This window comes from Geotrypetes seraphini, chromosome 1 (assembly GCF_902459505.1).
Source record: "Geotrypetes seraphini chromosome 1, aGeoSer1.1, whole genome shotgun sequence".
NCBI classification, from domain to species: domain Eukaryota; kingdom Metazoa; phylum Chordata; class Amphibia; order Gymnophiona; family Dermophiidae; genus Geotrypetes; species Geotrypetes seraphini.
Window position 1 is genome coordinate 195,147,713 of NC_047084.1, and position 20,480 is coordinate 195,168,192.

General features: G+C 40.5%; 1 protein-coding gene across 11 annotated transcripts in view; it reads right to left on the minus strand.

Annotated features, from left to right (window-relative positions):
• IRF2 (interferon regulatory factor 2) overlaps window positions 1-20,480 on the minus strand; it is a 158,987-nt gene that overhangs the window by 107,526 nt on the left and 30,981 nt on the right. For all 11 annotated transcript variants that reach the window (XM_033943347.1, XM_033943262.1, XM_033943298.1 and 8 more), the window contains exon 2: window positions 9,400-9,469. The gene's annotated coding sequence lies outside the window, so the exon portion shown is untranslated. The remainder of the gene's footprint in view (window positions 1-9,399; window positions 9,470-20,480) is intronic.

The following is a 20,480-nucleotide window of genomic DNA, read 5'->3' on the forward strand; positions in this document are numbered from 1 at the left end:
GAAGCCCTGAGGGTCTCCCGCCCCACAGAAGAAGAATGATCCATCCTCGGATCCGGAACCTCATTAAAGTTGACCCCCGAGGATTAGGGGGATACTCCCAAACTGCAACAAGAGGTTACGCAACTTCCAAAATAATTTGGCAGAAGGATTATTAGGAGCGTAAAGATTACAAAACAGTAAGGGCTTATGGTTAAGAGAAACAGAGGCAATAAGGTACCGTCCTTCAGGATCCCGAAGAACCTTGTGAGTTTGCAGGTGAAGGCCTTTGCGAAAGAGAATCACCACTCCTCCCTTCCCCTCCAGAGCTGGGGCCTCCAAATGCTCACCCACCCACCAAGTACAGAGCTTAGCATGCTCCACAGAGGATAACCGGGTCTCCTGTAGAAAAGCAATGGAGGCTCTCCTACGATTCAGCAATTGTAATATTTTATACTTCTTAATAGGCGAGTGAATCCCCCCCCACATTCCAAGAAATCAGGTTATGTTCCAGGAAAAACTAAAAAAAGAGCCAAGAGCAGGTACAAAATATCCCATTACATAAAGCCGGAGGAGTGTCCCAGCCACCACCCCTCTAGCCGCTCACCCAGGAATCCCCCAACCTCCCACCTGTCTGAACCAACTGAAACCCCACCCCCAACAAAACCACCCCGCCCCCTCCCCACTTCCCCCCAACTCCCCCCACCATCCCCCCAGCCCCTACCAACCCTAGCCACCTAGGGTTGCCACTTCCAGAAAGCAGTAAACACTTTAAATATTTGCCAAGCTAAGCATGCTGTAGCAAGACTTGATCTCAACTAGAATACATGTGGTAAGCATTATCTTGCATGTTTTCTGACTCCTTGTATAAAACTTTCCTTAAGTTAATCCCCTTATCATAAGAACATAATAGCCATACTTGGTCAGTCCATCTAGCCCAGTATCATATTTCCAACAGTGACCAGTCCAAGACATATGCTGCCCTGGAGGAATCAGTATCACCACTCGACAGAGCTCCATTTTGCCACCTTTGTCAGGAGTGGAGATTCACATAGAGCAGGCTTTCAAAATTAAGGCGGCAGAGTTGCATTTCATCTGCCAACGCCGTCTCCCGAAGCGTAAGGGATTGCATTTATTCTATAGTCACACTGGTTATAGTGGTCATATTGAAAAGGACTAAATGATGTATGGGGCAATTCTTATTTAGACTTATGTCTGGTGCTGGTCACCTATGAGTTATTGCCTGAGCCCATAATCCCTCGCTAATTCTCAGAGGGCTCATACTGATGTCCATTATTTAATAGATTAGTTTCTATCCTTTACATTCCCAACAAGGGATGAAGACGTGTTAGCCAATTTTTCATTTAGATTGGTTTGGACATTACTGGCTACATTAATCCATAGGGTTTTGTTTTTTAAGCTGATTTTGGACAATTTTAATGACAGGTTAGAGATCACTAATAGCGGATTGGTAATTTAACATTTTAGTTCTTTCAGTACCCTGGAGTGTATACCATCCAATCCAGGTGATTTATGACTCTCTGGCTCAGTATGTCTTACAGGTTCACCAAGATTTCTTTCAGTTCCTCTGCATCATCACACCTGAGGTATAGGTAAATCTTGTACATCATCTTCCATAAAGACTGAAGCAAATAATTAATTCAGTCTCTCCACCATGGCCCTGTCCCTAAGTGCTCCTTTTGTAACTTCATGATCTCATGATGCCATGGATTCCCTTTCTACTTCCGATGCACCTGAAAAAGTTATTATTGCCTCTGTGGCAAGTTTCTTTTCATATTCTCTTTTAGACTTCTTTATTAATGTTTTGCATCTAACTCCTGCTATTCTGCATTATCTGTCTGTATGTTCCACCTCTACTTACCTAAGCTATTAAAATATTTTAATGTGTATTGTGTTGACATTATAAGTAGCATACTATGCCATACTATGTACTGATTGAATTTACTGCCTTTGTTCAGGTTATACTTTCTATACCCCACCTTGAGTAAATCTCTTCAAAAAACATGATAAATCTTAACAGACAAACAACAAAACCATATTTTCCTCTTAACAGACCTGGGTAGGAAAGATCATTTGAAAACATTTCACTGTCTTTGGTTGCAAATACTTCCTTAGGGCCTCATTTATTAATGTGTATTAACAAGTTAACGTATCTTAATGTCAGTTAAGTGCACAGTAAATACCCTCAATGGAGTCTAATGGGGCTTGTGTTATTTAATGTGTTTTAGTAAATGAGGACCTTAGAAGATAAGCTCTTTTAGGATTGGGAAATGCCTATTGCACCTAAAATGTAATTTGCTCTGAACCTCCAATGTAAAGGTCTGAGCTAAATCCAAAGAAAGATGTGTACTCCTGGCCAAACAAATGTGTGTACAAGGACCAAGGAAGATTGATTCAAACTGCAGCCTCCACTTAATCTGTAGATAGGTGAATAAGATAAAACAAACATTTTGTACAGAAATCACCAGACAGTTTCTGCTTCAGTGAAGACTGATGTATCAGGAGATGCAAATTACAACAAAAAGGAGCCAGCACATTTTGGTTTCATTTACCTCAGAAAGCTCAGTTTCATTTTGGCTTTTCAAATTCATTGCACATGAAAATCAAGATTTGGGACTCTTCTCCATCAAATGGTTTTGCATGAATTTCTCTATATACTGGCTACAGAATATATAATACCAGGGTAAAGTAAATTAAAATTAAAATTGATATAAAAATCAATAACCAGGAAGATTTTGCTGTAAACTGTATGAACTGTAAAAGGTCTGCCTGCTTGTTCTGTGTTACTATATTGAAAATTGATGTATTAAAATAGCCCAATGTTGTTTATGACATTATCTATGTAATATACACCATCAATCCACAACGGCATATAAGAAACTTCAAAGTGCCTAATTTCTAAGTGATCTTTTTTTCAGATAATACCTTTCTAAGCAGGGCTGTGGAGTCGGAGTCGAGGAGTCGGAGTCGGAGGAAATTTCGGATACCTGGAGTCGGAGTCGGAGTCAGAAGTACAAAAAACTGAGGAGTCAGAACATTTATCTACCGACTCCATTTTTGAACTTGGCATACCAATCACGAGCGATTCTTTCAGCTATAGCACCCACTATATACACAGCACAAATGTTGCGAGCAGCTTCTGCGGCCTTAGAACCTTGATTAAAAGCAAAAAGAAGGTGGTGTCGAAAATGCTCATTTCTCTCAACTTGACATTCTATTTTAACGATCTGAAAATTAACCAGTGCTGTGGAGTCGGAGTCGGAGTCAGAGGAAATTTCGGGTACCTGGGGTCGGAGTCTGAAGTACAAAAAACTGAGGAGTCGGAACATTTATCTACCGACTCCACAGCCCTGTTTCTAAGTACCTCTATGGTCTTCAGTTCCAGCCAACCACCAGCCAAATTATTTGAAGACTTGTTTCTCTTTCTGGCTTTTATTCATCATCAGACCTTAGTGTTTTTTTAAAGTGCTTGTGCTCTATATTCTATGTTTTGTGCAAATCGATAAACTTTTCTTATACAACTTTCAAACTTTTGTACTTAGCTTTAGCTATTTCTTCATTCTTTTTTTAAACCTTGGGAAGGTCCTATCATCTCTTTACTTCAATGCTTTCTCATTCTGTTTTTGAATTAACAATTGCTCAACGGACTTTACAAAATTTCAGCTAACAGTTTTGCAAGACCTAACTGAGGAAGCAGGTCTAGATATTGTGGTGGTTATAGAAAATGTAGCTAAATAAGCCCCATGTCTATAATATATAGATTTCTGGTTGCAGCCCTTTCAGAAAGGCAGGGTATGCAGGAAAGGAAAATCAGCACTTTACATAAACAATGCTATTAAAGAAGTAGACTCTGGGGGTGCTGAGAAGAGGTGAGGTGGTAACCAGATTTAGGTGTGCTGTTATAGAATAGGGTTACATGCCTAAACTAACTGGCTTAATTTGTAACAACTATCAATGATTGGCCTCAACAAGCACAAACTGGCACAAATTAACAGTCACACATTTAGCTAATCTACACCCTATTCTATAAATCGCTTGCCTGATTTTTATAGTGTGTTCGGGATAGAGGCATGGGCACAAAAACAACCTGGAGAACACTGAACAAACAATACAAACAAAAGCTAAAAGAAAAAAGAAAGACATACTACACCAATCAGATAGGCATAGAAATCCAAGACACCAAAAACTTTTCAAACTACTAAAGAAACTCACAGACACAAACCCTACCTGGCCACCAAAACCGCCCAGCCCCCCACAGCCAATCAATTGGCTGAATTCTTCAGAAACAAACTATCAACAGCAAGAAACACCTTCACCAGGACCCCAAACCACCTCAATGAAATCTCGATACCACCTAAAGAAAACAAGGTCCACGCAGCAGACAGAAACTGGTCAGATTTCCCAGACACAGAATGGCACGACCTAGACAAACTCTACAAAAAATACAGTCATGCAGCCTGTGACCTCAACTACTGTCCCCCACACCTGTTAAAAGCCGCCAGCACTAGATTCCGCACCCACCTCATGCGGTGGATTAGTTACATGCTCACAGAGGGTCAATTTCCACAAGAAGTCGCCAAAATCATCATAACCCCTATTCTGAAAGACCCAAAGGGAGCAACAGATCAGCCATCCAATTACAGACCTATAGCCTCAATACCACTATACGTCAAACTAATGGAAGGCCTCATAGCAAAACTTCTCACCGAATACTTAGAAACCCACAACATTCTTCACCCCTCACAATCAGGCTTCAGAGGCAACTACAGTACAGAAACACTACTAGTCTCTCTCCTAGACACAGCCAAACACCTAAGCAAAGGCAAAAAAATGCTACTCATACAACTTGATCTCACAGCGGCATTCGACCTAGTAGATCATGACATCCTACTACAAACAATGGAGGCAATAGGAATCACAGGCAAAGTCTACAATTGGTTTGAAGGATTCCTCCGCTCAAGAAGATACAGAGTAAAAGCAAACAATGAACAATCAGAATCCTGGAACAACCCTTGCGGAGTCCCCCAAGGTCCCCACTATCACCAACACTCTTCAACCTTTACATAGCCACACTTGGCACAAGCTTAGACAAACAAGGTATAACGTCATACAGCTATGCAGACGATATCACCATCCTCCTGCCTTTCGACCAAATCACCCCCAATACAACAAACAAACTACACATTGCACTAGAAACAGTGTCAAAATGGATGAGAGACCACAAATTAAAACTGAACCAAGACAAAACCAAATTCTTACTTCTAGAAAGAAACAAAACCCCAACCATAACAAACCTAGAAATAAACTCCATCACATATCCCTTACAACCCAACCTAAAACTGCTGGGAATAATGATAGACAAAGGCTGCACCATGCAACTTCAAATCAGCAAAACGATTCAGAAGGCATTCACAACTATGCGCAACTTAAAACAGGTCCGAAAATACTTCAAACTCTTAGTACACATGCTAATCCTAGGACTCTTGGACTACTGTAACATACTTTACCTGTCATGCCCCACCAACATGCTAAAACAATTATAAACAGTACAAAATACAGCCCTAAGACTAATATACTCGTTGAAAAAATACAACCACATTACCTCAGCTTTCCAAGACTCACACTGGCTCCTAGTACAAGCACACATACAACACAAATGCACCCTATTCAAAGTCCTAAATAGAAATGGACCAAGCTATCTGAACAACTGCCTAATCAGGAAAAACACATCCAGACCAAGGAGAACTCGAGCACACTTTACCCACCCCCCCAATCAAAGGCATGCAAAGCAAAAAAATACATGACGGTGTAATAGCCACCAGAGCAGCAAAAATAGACCGCCACCTCTCAAATCTGCTGACCACGATGACCAACTACAAAACATTCAGGAAAGAACTGAAAACCATACTATTCAAGAAATTTGTCAAATGATCTAACAAAACCATATCGACCATTCCCAGATCCCATCGCATACTATAGCTATCAACCTGGTAATCTCCCTGGGAATGCCCAGGCTAATTTCTTGTTGTAAACGCCTAGAACTGAAAGGTATTGGCGGGATAGAAGACATCAATGTAATGTAATGTTTTCCCAGGATTTAGGCACAGATTTATACAATACTTCCATTTCCGCACTTGACAGTAGTTAGGCCTGAGCGTTTTTGGCAGGCTCATATGCTCACACCTAAAATTTAGGCACAAAAATGACTTAAGCAAGTATTCTATAAATGTCAGTTTCTTATGGAACTGCCTTTATGGGTCAGTCATTTAATTCTCCATTGCCCCAGATACAAAATAAGTACCTGTATATATATATGTAAACTGCTTTGAGTGTGGTTGTGAAACTACAAAAAGGCAGGATACAAGTCCCAATCCCCTTAATAGAATTTGTGCTTTAGTGCCAGGATGATGCAAGCTATGCTTGCACACTGTTTACAAGAATTTGTCCCTATAAGTGCCCTGAACAGAATATGATTTTTTTTTTAGATTTTAGATCTATTACTTGCCTTTTCCAAATCTGAGCTTTAAGATGAGCTACATATTTGGGTATATGAGCTATTTCTCTACCCCAAATTAGCTTATAATCTAGTTTATACCTAAGACAACAGAGGATGAAGTGATTTGACCAAGGCAGTGAAGAGTGTCAATAGGAGAGGTGGGATTTGAAAACTGGGCTTCCAGAAGAAATGAAAAGAGATCTAGTCGACGATATACAGTACAAATGTTTTAGTTAAAATAAATAAATGTAGCTCAGTAGGATTTCAGAATCAAAATTAACCTGTATTTAGGAGAACTTAAATTTCAAGTTAAACAAACTGGAGAAACCTCCCCCTATCGCTTATTGGCCATATTGCCCTGATTAAAATGGTGATCTTTCCAAAGTGGCTGTACGTTTTACAGACACTGCCCTTGAAATTGTTGAAGGACCTTCGGAGCCTAGACCAACTCCCTAGACCAGGGGTGTCCAAAGTCGGTCCTCGAGGGCCGCAGTCCAGTCGGATTTTCAGGATTTCCCCAATGAATATACATGAGGTCTATTTGCATGCACTGCTTTCATTGTATGCTAATAGATCTCATGCATATTCATTGGGGAAATCCTGAAAACCCGACTGGATTGCGGCCCTCGAGGACCGACATTGGACACCCCTGCCCTAGACCAAACATTTTTGTTGGAATTGTAGGAAACCCAAGTTTAAGTTTCAATATTTGGTCAATACTTGACGTCAAGGTGGGTTGGGGGATTCCCCATTTTGGCTGTTATAATTTGGCTTCCTTATTGCATTATCTGAAGGATCGGTGATATGTATAGAGCAACACATGTCCTTCCGGCTGGAAGAGGCCTACAATGCTCCTCTTTTTATTTTCCTTGCCCAATTAGCCTTGCGGATCTCTTCCTATAAGGTTGCAGAATAGTATTTTGCAGTCTTCATTGAGGGTGGCATGGCAATGTTTAGTTCGTGCTTGGAGGGGGGATTCCGCCATTACAGATCAATTGCTTATTCATGGAACTTGGCCTTTGTACCTGGGATGGAAAACCCAGTTTTTCAGGGGTGGGAGAGGAAGAGATTGATTTTGGTAGAAAATCTGTTAGGGCATGGCTGCCCAAGTCCGGTCCTCGAGATCTACTGGCAGGCCAGGTTTTCAGGATATCCATAATGAACATGCATGAGAGAGATTTGCATATCAAGAAGGCAGTGCAGGCAAATCTCTCTCATGCATATTCATTGCAGATATACTGAAAACCTGGCCTGCCAGTAGATCTCGAGAACCGGACAAACTCTGCTTGCCAGCAAAAAAACAACTCATGAGTTTTGACTATTCATAGGGCTTTGTTACCTTACCCTTAAATCTAACTGGTAAAAAGAGCTTCACTTGGAGCTAGGAGCTTGGGACATATGGGGAAGTGTTGGTGGCGTTCCCATGTTGGTGGCTGCTGCAGGACTCTGGGAATGTTATTTTCGAGTGCTGTATTGGGCTTATTTTTCACAAACTCAGCTCCTCAAAGTGGGTGAAACAGACACACCTTTATGTATTAAGTGTGGCAGGGAACCTAATATGTTATTACACTCTTTCTGGGGATTTTGATGTATCCAAAAGTTCTGGTCGCTCATTATGCGCTATTTTAGTTAAATTCTTAGGCTGCACATTGGCAAGAACCACAGAGCAACTTCTATTGGGCAACCTTGGTACTTTTAGGGGATTGACCATGGGGTGGGGGAGGGGTAGTGATGTGTCAAAAGGTGTGTCTCTTGGCTCGCAAGTGCATACTACAATCTTGGACCTCTTTGGAATTGCCTTCTTATTGGAAATGAAGAAGTCAGATTCATACCCTGATCCTCTGGGAAGCTCGGGCTGTTGAAGACTATTCTAAGAGACACCAGCTCTTTTTACTCACTTGGGTGCTTACCTGAATTCCTTAAATCCCAGGGCACAGAGCTTGATATTGAACACATTATAATGAATGGACTGGCTTGGATTATAGAGGGAGGGGATCACTTGGGGGGGGGGGGGAAGAGAAGTCCCAGAGGCTATAGGAGTCCAAACCTTTGGAGCAGTTACTTTTCGGGTTGGGCGTTTGGTCTGACCTCTTTGACAGTATTTTGGGCGTAAGGATGGGCTGGTTTGGGGGTGTTTCTGTAGGTTTTTACCAGAGAGCATTTGGTTCTCGGGGGTAATGGATGGGGGCAGTTTTTCTGTTCAAATAGTGATGTACCTAATATTTTCACTTCCTTGTTAGTATCACTCCATCCAGACTCCATCCCTGAATCACCCTTACCATAGCCTTTCAGGGAATAGCCAGTTAGCAGGGATATTCAGCAGCACTACCCAGTTATCTACGGCTGACCATCTCTTCTGCCCAGTGAAATCCTATTGAATATCGGGCTCTTAGATCTTGCGTTTTGTTTCGCACAGGCTCCATAGTACTTATGTTTATACTAGTATAAGAGATTAAGACCTATTATCTTTAATTATGATTATGTAATGTGCCTTTATATATAACTTTCTCAAGAGAATAGAACTGAACAACTTGATTCATGTCTACTGTACTGAATAAGAATAAGTTCAGTTGCAGTTGAAACCCTACTGAAACCAACCCCCCCAAAAAAAAAAAAAAAAAAAAAATCCTGAATGATTTGGGTTCCCTGTGCAAAATTAGTTAGGAAGTCATCTGGATATACAATTACAAGTTGTGTTACAATTGTGGTGAGGTAGTTTGTTTTCAAAGTTGTAAAGAATTGTAAAAAAACAAAAGGATGGGGATTAGAATGGGGACTTTGATGTGCCTACAGAGATTATATGAAAACCAAAGGAGACCGGTAACAGTGGACTACGTCTAAGCGAGGAAATAAACATCCCTATTAAGTTCTTTTCAACGTCATCATTTTAATGTCAAATGTCTTACGTTTTTGGGTAGTTTTGAAGTTCCTTTCTAGTATCCTGATCATAAGTTCACTGCTGCAGTGGAGTCTATCCTGGAAAAAAAGTAAAACATTAGAGATATTTAGTAGTCATTCTCTGAAGGTTCCTTGGGTGGAATTGACAGGTGCTGCAAAAATCACAAAATAAATCCTCATCCTGAAAAATATAACACAAGATCTATGATGAATAAAAACAAAATATGATCTTCGGTACTACAATGTAATTTTGAAAGGATAAAGTGTTGACTGCCATTACAGCATTCACAAATTCTGAAGAGCAGGTGCAGTTGGGGGAAAAACAACACATATCAACTGGTTTCTTTTTTCTTTTCCGGGCCATATTTAACTCTGTACAGCAGCAAGCTGCAATTTCACTATTCAAATGGAAAGATATATAAAACCAAAGCTATTTACAATATTGAACTCGGTATTTATTCTTTCTTTTGTTCTTTTTTGATCTTGCTTTTTTAAGTTTGCTTCACTCAATGATCATCAAGAATCTGAAACAGTCTTACATTGAAGCCAAAACAAGATGGCAAGAGCGCAACGAATGGAAATAGTTTCCAAGATAAATACTGTGAGCATGAAAGAAAAACTAAAAACTTTTTGACTTCATTTGAGTGTTCAGTGCTGGGTTTGTTGTACTGCTGTAATCTGAAACCAGAACTTTTCCCCATTCAAAAATCAGCAGATTTCGTCCTCAGTCACATTTGGTAAGATGTTTGGTTGGTGGGGAATTACACATATCCTAATAAAAAAATAGGATTTATTTATTTATTTCTATAATTTCTAGACCGCCTATAACTAAGCAGTTAATAAATGAGACATTCACAATAGTTCAATGACAGCATAAATGGGAAATACTTTCAATTACTGTACAACCACATAATAGCTTAACCCATTAAAGGTAGCGTCAAGAACTGGGGTAAAGATGTGCGCATTACTGGCTAACCTTGGGGGTTGTTCAGTTTAGGGTTTTGTTGTATACTTAAGGGTTTGTTTACACAGTTGAATAATGAAAATAATAATAATAACTTTATTCTTCTATACCGCCATAGTCAGATGACTTCTAGGCGGTTCACACTGAAGAGAGCTGGACAATCAGCGAATTACAAAATGTGAATAATTAAACAAGAATTAGACAGAAAGAGAATATTAAGTTTAGTGTGGGGGTAATAAAACAGCAACCTATGAGACTTGTAGAATTCACACACAAATAAATAGCAACATTGTAAAATTGTCATTTACACATGTAAATGACACTATATACACAAGTAAAAAGCCATACAACTCTTCTTTTTTAAGTCAATGTTTATTGAAAAGTTTTCATAAAGAGAACAAGCAGAATGATACAGTGAAATGACTGATGATGTACCATGATAATTAACAATGGATTAAACAAAACAGTTATAAGAATATAAAATACAGCCGTATTAGATCTCAGTAAACATCAATCAAGTATAAATATCGCCTATCATGGAGTCAAACAAGAAGAGGAAAAATGGGGAGAATAAGAAAAGAATAAAGAAATAAACAAAGTGCTAGAGAGAAGAGAGGAAGGAAGGAGAGAAAGAGGAAAGTTAGACATCAGAGCGTTGTAAATAGAGCTTTAAAGATTTCCAGTTATCTTGAAAATGAGGATAACTATTCAATTTTTTTAGCAATATAAGCCTCAAAACGGTAGGTTTGACATACTAAATTCCACCATTGAGAATGAGAGGCTTTGGATAGGTTCTTCCAGGAACTGAGAAGGACCTTAAGAGCTAGGTCGAGGAGGACATCAAACAAAAAGCATCATATATGGAAAGGTTAAGCGAAGATGCAGAAGATTTCAATAACAGCATTTGGTAAGACAATGCAATATCTATATGAAATAGGGAGCATATAGTATTCCATACAGATGTCCAATATGATTGTAATGCAGGACAATAAAATAGAAGGTGTTTCAAGGATCTAGTTTCTGTAGAACATGTCCAACATGAACTGGGAAATGAGGGATTAATTTTATGAGATTTGATAGGGGTCCAGTGTGCTCTATGAAAGAGAAAATAAAGGCTTTGTCTGAGGGAAGCCGATCTGGAAGTGTGAAAGGTAGATTTCAAAATAGAATCCCAAACAGTGTCAGAAATGGATATGCCAAGATCTTCGTCCCATGAAGATTTCAGAGTGGAGGTAGGATTAGGAGGAAGTTGTTTAAAAATCTTGTAGAATTTCAAAGCTACATGACCTAGAGCAAAGAATTGTTTAAAGTGGAATTGTGAGTTGTAGTTGTCGTATTGAGATCAGATTTTTTAATGGACAAACGAAGTTGTAACCATTGATAAAACTGAGAATCAGGGAGGGAGAACTTAACTTGAAGCTCACTAAAGGCATACCATGATCCATCAGAGTGACAAGAGGGATGCAATGTCCCAAATTTGTTGTCTAGACCATAAAGGCCAGGAGATACATTTCTTGTCTATTAAAAACATGCGGTTATGCCAAATGGGACAAAAGGCAGACTGAAGCCAAGGATGTTCTAAAAGTTTATCTAGATCCATCAAAGTTTTATGGGTTGTATGTATGAGAGGATTGTGAGGGTAGGATTTCAAAGAAGAGGAGCCTAGTAATCTAAGTAAAGGAATAGGTTGCATAAGTGAAATTTCTAAACGCAGCCAATTGGGAATATCTGATGTATCCATATTGTGAAGTCATTCCGCACCCTGTCTCAATATGAATGCTGTATGATATAAACCTAGGTCTGGGAAATTTACTCCACCAGAGAGATTAGGAGCTTTTAATTTTTGTAGTGAAATTCGGTGAGGTTTGTTATTCCAGAGAAAATTTAGCATTAACGTTTCAACTTGTTTATAAAAGGAGGCGGGGAGCAGTATTGGAAACATGTTCAATATATAGGTGAGTTTTGGGACTACCATCATTTTCAAGGTGTCAAGTCTACCCCACCAGGAGAGGTGTAAGGGGGACCAGGAGGATAAAATGTTTAACTGTAGAGATGGATTTAGCAATAAGTAAGATTGAGGTGGATTTAATCTCTCTGTCAAAAGGAATGCCTAAATATTTCATGCCAGATGTGACCCATGTGAATGGAAATGAGGGGATGTGAAATGGGATGCAAGCATCGTTGAGTGGCATGAGTTCCGTTTTATCCCAATTCACTTTGTAGCCTGACATATTGGAAAATGAGGAGATTAAATGGACTAGGGATGTAAGGGAAGACTGTGGATTGGAAAGATATAGCAAATGTCATCAGCATATACCGATAATTTGAATTCAGTATTAGCTATGGTGATGCCTTCAATGGAAGTGGATTGTCTAATAGCAAACAATAAGGGTTCTAAGGCTAAGTTAAAGAGGAGCGGGAGAGGAGGAGAGGAGAGTAAAGGGGTTGGACACTTCATCATTAACTATTAATTTAGCTATAGTTTTATTGTACAAAAGTGATATGATGTTAGTAAATTCTGCAGGGAAACCGAAATGATCAAGAACCTTAAATAAGTATCTCCACTCTACTCTGTCAAAAGCTTTTTCAGCGTCAAGAGAAGCAATCATTAGAGGGTGTTGATCAGACAGGGCAGAGTGGAGAACATGGCAAAGCAATCTGGTGTCTGCTCCATACCTTTAAAAATCCAACTTGATCTCTATGAATTAAACATGGCATAATCTTTTCTAATCTAAACACAAGTATCTTAGCAAATATTTTATAGTCCAGGTTTAGAAGAGATATTGGGCGGTAATTTTTCACCAGGTGAGCATCTCTGTTTGGTTTTGGGAGAACAATGATATTAGCTTCATGAAAGCGATGGAGGTTGCTCGGGGAAGAGATAAGATACTGGTAATATGCAAGAAGGTATGGAGTCAGAAGTGAAGAAAACAATTTGTAGAATTCAGATGAAAGGCCATCTGGTCCTGGAGTTTCGCTGAGGCCATGGAGCAAATGGCTTTGGCGAGTTCATCAAAAGAGATAGGTTGTTGTAAGAATTGACATTGAGATTTGTTCACAGAAGGTAGGTTGATAGATTGTAGAAATTCTGAGATATGATGATCCAGGCAAGATGTTTCAGAAGCATAAAAGGTGTGGAAATATTCAAGAATGTCTTGGGTGGCTGTATGAATTATCCCAGAAGAAGATGTTATAGGGGACACTCTATGTTTCATTCTGCGACCTTTCAGATAGGAAGCCAGAAGGTGACCGGCTTTGTTAGAGTGAGCATAGTACATGGCAGAATGTCTAAACATAAAAGAAGAGGCAGAGAGTTACTGAATATTTCATCATATTGAAACTTAAGACGTTGCAGGGTTTTGTAAAGGACTGGGTCAAATTTGTCATAGAGTTGGGTTTCGTGAGAGTGTATTTCCTTTTCTAGTCGAAGCAATTCAGCTTTTTTCTGTTTGAGATGAAATGCAGAGTAACTGATTGTTTAACCACGTAACCAAGATTTATAGGCTTCCCATAATATGGAGTAATCAGCAACAGTATTCTGGTTGGTGGAAAAGAAGGCTACAGATTCACGAGTGAGATGGGATGTAAAGTCTTCATTATGTAGCAAGATATTATTCATTCTCCAAATCTTTGACTTTGACGAAGGTGTCCACAGAAGAGAGCAAGAAACAGCCTCATGGTCTGAGATGGTAATGTTATGAATTTTGGCATCAGTGGTCATATTTAGAATGTCTTTAGAGCCTACTATGTAGTCGATTCTGGAATAGGTTTTGTGGGGTGCGGAGTAGAATGTGAAATCTTTTGTAGTAGGGTAGAGAATCCAAATGTCAGACCATCCATAATTGTCCATGGCGCTAGTAAGAGTAGATCTGGAACAGAGTTTGGAAGGACGGCAGAGAAAAGATCTAACTATGAAAGGATCAATAGGAAAGTTAAAATCTCTCGCAATGATGGTATGTTCAGATAAAGATGATGTAATAATGGTATTGAAAGAACTGAAAAATTCTGGATCATCAGAATTAGGAGCGCATATGTTCAATAAATTGAGTGGCAAACCATCGATGGTTCCTTCAATATAAGACCACCGACCAATAGGATCAAATTTATGAAGAGAGAGTAGAAAGTTGAGAGATTTTTTGATAAGAGTGATGGTTCCATTCTTCTTACCATCAGCAGGGGCTGCATAGCAATGATGGACCCATCCGCCAGTTAATTTTTGAGCTTCCATTACAGTGAGATGGGATTCTTGAATCAAGTAGATGTCAGCATTCAAATGTTTGAAGTATTGAAGGATCTTCTTCCTTTTAGAAGGGTTGGAAATTCCCTTAACATTCAAAGAGACAAGATTAATTTTAGTCATTAGAGTGCATGAGGTGAGGATGTCCAAAGGATCCAAAGTGAGATCTGATGACTGAGTGACAATGCTTTAGATTACAATTGAAATCGGCTTCCAGCATGAGGGAGAGTAACAAAGAACAGACACTTGAAAAAAGCTCCATATAGAAGTAGTTAAAAAAGGGGGAAAACAAAAAGAAAAGTAAGCATAATCCATGATAGCGCCAAACATATAGAATATGAGAAAAAAGAACCAGCGACGGGGATGCATGCCAACAAAATGTGCCCAGCATACAGCTCCTCAGCCCAAATAATTCAATCAAAATGGAGATATGGAGAGGAGAGCAACCCGTAAATAAATTTTTAGCACAGCAGAATCATCAGGTCATATCACATACATTTTCATCGAGAAACTTCTGTAGATCTTTAGAATCCTCAAAATGTTTGGTGGTGTTACGGTATGTGATTCTCATTTTGGATGGATAGAATAGGCCATATTGTGCGCGAATGCTTTTGAGTTGTGAATGCATTGAGAGGAAGGTTTTCCTCTTTTAAGCAGAAGATTTTGATAAATCCAGGACTAACAAGATTTTTTTAGCCTCCACCAACAGCGAGGATTTGGATTTTGCAGCTTGTAAAATCTGTAATGTTTGTTGATAGCGAAGAATCTTCATTACAATTGGCCTCGCAAATTTAAATTGCATGGGAGGGTCAGATGGGACTCAATGAGCCCGCTCAATCTTCAGAGGCAGGGAAAATTGTAGGCTTAAGATTTTTGGACGATAATCCTGGAGGTAAGAAATGAGATCCTTACCTTCCAAATTCTCCGGGAGGCCGATAAGACGAACATTATTCCTTCGCATACAATCGGACATGTCTTCAATATCGCGCCGAATGATATCAATCTTGTGTAGGCCCCGTTGCGCTTCCTGGATTCGAGTATCATGTACTGCCATGCGCTCTTCAGTTAGATCTAGACAGGCGCTGTATTGTTTAAGCTGGAGAGTAATATTATTAATTTCTGAGCGAATATCCTCAGTGGCAGCGAGATTATCCTACATGAGACTGTGTAGAATTTGCAAATCATTAGCGATCGAGGCTCCCTGATCCTTTACAGCGGACGAGCAGTCTTTCTCGGGTGACGGAGGATCGTGTTTGGAGCGCTTCGACGCATTGTGCGCTGCAGTGGGTTTAGTGGGTGGTGAACCATCCAATTTATTGGATCTAGAGGACATAGTTGTTCTTTTATGTTTGTGCACTGACCTCCAGAGAAATTTTTGCAGGTTGAAATCAAGGTTTTAGACGAGGGCTGGAGCGGAGAAGTTAGTTAGGCTGCCATCTTGTGCGTGGTCACGTGACGCCCCCCAACTCTTCTAATGCACTGCTAATTCATGTTGCCTCTACTTCAGTAAGATGCATCTATCCATATAGCCAGTAAATTTTGGTTTTCAAAATAGCTTCTACCATTGATCCCAGTATCAGCAGCAGCACTAGGCTCATCCATCTACTGTTTGCTAAATCACATCTGGAACTCTCTTTAAAGTCTGACATTATATTAGCCATTCTAGAATCCTCAGGCACTCTAGTTGACCTTAATGAAAGATTTATGTAATATCGTTGTCTATACACAGTCTCTTCCTCTGTAAACTGCTTTGAACTGTTTTTGGTATTGCGGTGTATAAAGTTATTATTATTATTAAAGATTGTTTTTCTACAATTGCTAGAGAAGCTTCATGTTCATGTTTCCACACTGACATTTTTTTTTTAAGACACACCATTGTATGCTTTTGAGCATATTTAAGTCTAGTGGTATTTGGCATTTGGATCCCTGAAGAAGGTGTTCACAGTCGAAACACAGACTGTGTTGGGTCTGCACCACTATCTGTTGTTGTGTGTTATTACTATCTGCACATGTTGGAATATTTATGAAGAAGAACTACAATAAACTTTGACATCAATTACCTCGTATCCACAATTTTCTTGATTTAGATTAAAGATTGTTGCCATCTCAGCACCACTTGATATGTCAAAACACACATGCAACCATTTAAGTTTTGGGTTTTATACCATTCTAATTACAAAATATAATATAATAAAATGCTAGGCCGCGCATGCGCACTCCCTATGCGTGCGCCGGTTTTCCATGAGCTGTAGCGACCCGCATGTAGGAGTGCGCATGCGCGCGAATTTCCCGAGGCGGCTGTTGGCTTAGTGGCGGGTTGGAGACAGCGTCATTCCTCAGGTCCCTCTCCCTCCCAACCCGGGCAGAGGCGCAGCCGACAAACGTACCCGGGGCCGAAGGACCAAGGCTTTAGCTGAGAGTTACGGCACGGGTATCTTGAACCAGCACTTCCGCTCCTCTTTCTCTGGTCATGAGGTGCAGGGATCAGATTAAATACATTACGGCAAGGCGAACAGGGCCATACCGAAGCTCCGACTTGAACTGCCAGTTGGTCGGCTCCCTTGCCGGAGTTATTTTTTCAGTTTAAAGGTGCCGCCGCGGCTCCTGTCACGAGCCGCACCTGCTTCAAAGAAGACTTCTAATGCAGGCGGGGATCATTAGAGGAGCCGCCGCGGCACCTTTAAACTGAAAAATAGCTCCGGCAAGGGAGTCGGCCAGATCACCACAGCAGCCACTCCCCCCCTCCCGCCCTCTCTCTGTCTGCCAAAAAAAAAAAAAACTACATCAACCCCAACAATCGCTGCTGGCATGTTGGGGGAAAGGGGAGCTTGCAACAATAAAAACTCCTGATGCCCGCGACTGTGACCCCCCCCCCAATAGTAAACTCCCCTGGAGCAAGGGGGGAGAGGGAGATCATTCCCATCTGTCCGAAGAAGGAACCGGCAGATTAGACAGTCAGCTGAGGGTAGGAGCAAGGGAATCAATCATGAGATGAGGGTGGAGGACAAGGAGGAGAATGATAGTTGGGTGGGGCGGAAAGAGATGCCTGATTGGGAGTTGGGGCCTGGATTGGTGAGGAGAAGAGAGACATGGGATAGCCACTAGAGAGAGAGGCTTTGGGCTGGTGAGAGAAGCAGGCATTTGGAGTACAGGTAGGAGAGAGAGAGTGCATGGATGGGGTGGCCCACCCCCACCTCAGCGAACGAGACCTAAAGGAACCCCTCCCCTCCCCCGCCAGGAGTGTGCGGGCAACTGACCACAGCTGGATTGAGGAAAGGGCAAGGGATCCCTTAGCTGGCACCGCTGGAAGGCAGCTTCAGTGAGGGTCTGGGCAGGGAGAGCAACAGAAAGAAAAAAAGATAGAAAGAAAGAAAGAAAGATAGTGGGAGGGAGAAAGAAAGATAGAAATAAATAAAGAAACATAGGGCAGGGAGAGAGACAGAAAGAAAGGAAGAAAGAGACAGGGGGGCAGGAGAAAGACAGACAGACATCTATTCTAGCACCCGTTAATGTAACGGGCTTAAACACTAGTGAATGATATAAAAAACAAAAATTTAAATAGTTGCATGTGTGTTTGATGTATCAAGTGATGTTTAAATGGTCACTCCGGCTGTGAAGAACTAAGGGGTCTTTTTATCAAGGCGCAGTAGGGTTTAACGCGCGGAATACCGCGCATTAAACTGCCTGCCGTACTAGTCGCTAATGCCTCCATTGACCAGGCGTTTGTTTTTTTGCTTGCCGCAGGGGTTAGCGAGTGATGAAATGTCTGACGCGCTAGCGCGGCTTGATAAAAGGACCCCTAAGGCTGGTACTGGACAGCCTTGCACAGTCTGTGAACCGTATATGACAATTTGGTTTAAGATAGGCTGGAGAGGGTTTCGACAGCAACTCCAGCAGTTGGAACCGAAGGACAGTGCCAGGCGGACTTCTACAATCTGTCCCAGAAATGGCAAAGAAAGACAATTTAATTATGAATTAATAATGAGTGTGATTGTTGGGCAGACTGGATTGACCATTCATGTCTTTATCTGCTGTCATTTACTGCTAAAATAAAATTGACAGACATGGTATAGTTAATATTTGAAAGCTAGGAAGGTACTGGCTTGTTTTCTTGGGTCATAGAAGACAGTCGGGATTAAATTTTACTGGGGAAGCAACACATATATGGTATTATTCTGGGCAGATTTAAAACTTTAGGGATATGAACAAGTCTTGCTTAATAAGAGTCAATGAATTTTGCAAGAACCGGAAAGTCAGACTGAATAGTTTTCTTAGTAGAGAAAACCCAGATATAAGGTCTCAGTTTGCATATAAAAAGTGACCATAGCATGTGCTTATGTGTGTTATTCTCACACACTAAGGCCATTTTTTCCGTGTGGGTAAAATGGCCAATTTTTCAATTTCCAGCATAAATGGTCATGCACTAATTTTCGCATTAGCGCATGGCCATCAGTGCATGAGCACTTACCTACGCGTATTATGTAGGAGGTAAGGGCTCACATTCTAACCATGCACTAACTAATTGGTTAGTGCGTAGCAATGTAGCTGCACTAACCAATTAGCGCAGAACACAATCTACTCTCCACCCCATCCTGTCCCTCCTCCAGTGCTAAAAAATAAGTTTACTTTTTAACATGTGCGACACATGCACGCTTACAAAAATTACCACAGGACACTGAGAATGCCCCTCAGCCAGCAATTTTTTTCCTGTAGTAAGCACGTGTTAGTGCTTACCACAGCTTAATAAAAATGGCCCCTTAAGTAGTAATTGGAACATCAATTTAGGACATTCCCAGCTCCCTCCATATTTTACAAAAGGCTCATGCAAAGCCTTTATAAAATAGGTCCAACAGCAACCATCATTTCACAAAAAGTAAATTTTTAAAAAATGGGATCACTACATGTGTGAATGCTGATCTTCCAGATAACGGACAGATGTAAGAGCCAGATTTAAAAGAACTTACAAGAGGAGCCAATGAGGTGAGCATACTTGCCCCGCCCTCCTCTTCCCCCCCCCCCCCAAAAAAAAATAATAAATCACCAATAGAAACAGTTGATAATTATATACATTGCAGTGCAGGTGTAAATTCCAATGGAAAGGGTTTTCTTTTTTAAAATACATGGTCTCAATATTAAAAAGGGTTTAATCACACAGGGGAGGCTTCTATCCAGTTAAACCCTGCTGAACTGGTAGAAATGCTGAGTACTGCCTATGACTGCTGCAACCCTGCTTGGCTAGTGTCAGAGTGGAACAGGAGTATAGCTTAGACTGAGCTGACATTTAACTATTTAGCAGCAATGTTCAGTCCACTTAACTAGTTAAGTAAAGAGATAAAGTTACAAGAGCAAAAAGGCTGTTAATTTATCCACCAAGCTAGCTGGGCATCAGTCTGAACATCAGTCGATGCCTTGTTAACTCCTTGTGACTGCTCTTACCAGGATATTCAATGCCGGAACTTGGACATGGTCCATCATTGAATATATGAGCTTAATTCAGCTTGCAGCTATCAGTGGCTTAAAAACAATTAACACCTGAGGGCTGAACACACACCAAAAATACAGACTCTGTGCTGGAAACCAACAAACAATAACAAAAAATACTCACTGCACACAGAATCTTTTTATATTTATACCTTGTTGTAGCTTAAACATAGGTATAACAGTGTAATTGTTGTATTGGAAGGAAAACCTCAGGCCCCCATTTGCCGCTAGCTATTTTGATTTAGCTTGCAAACTATAGTGGGACAAACATCATTGGTTTAAATCTCCCCCTACCATTTAGATTATAGCTCTTAACTTCTAGACTTCTAAATTATATTATATCATACAATTTCAGTACTTAGCTTTACCTTTCATGCCGGGCTGTTGCCCTTGTTATAAAATTAGTG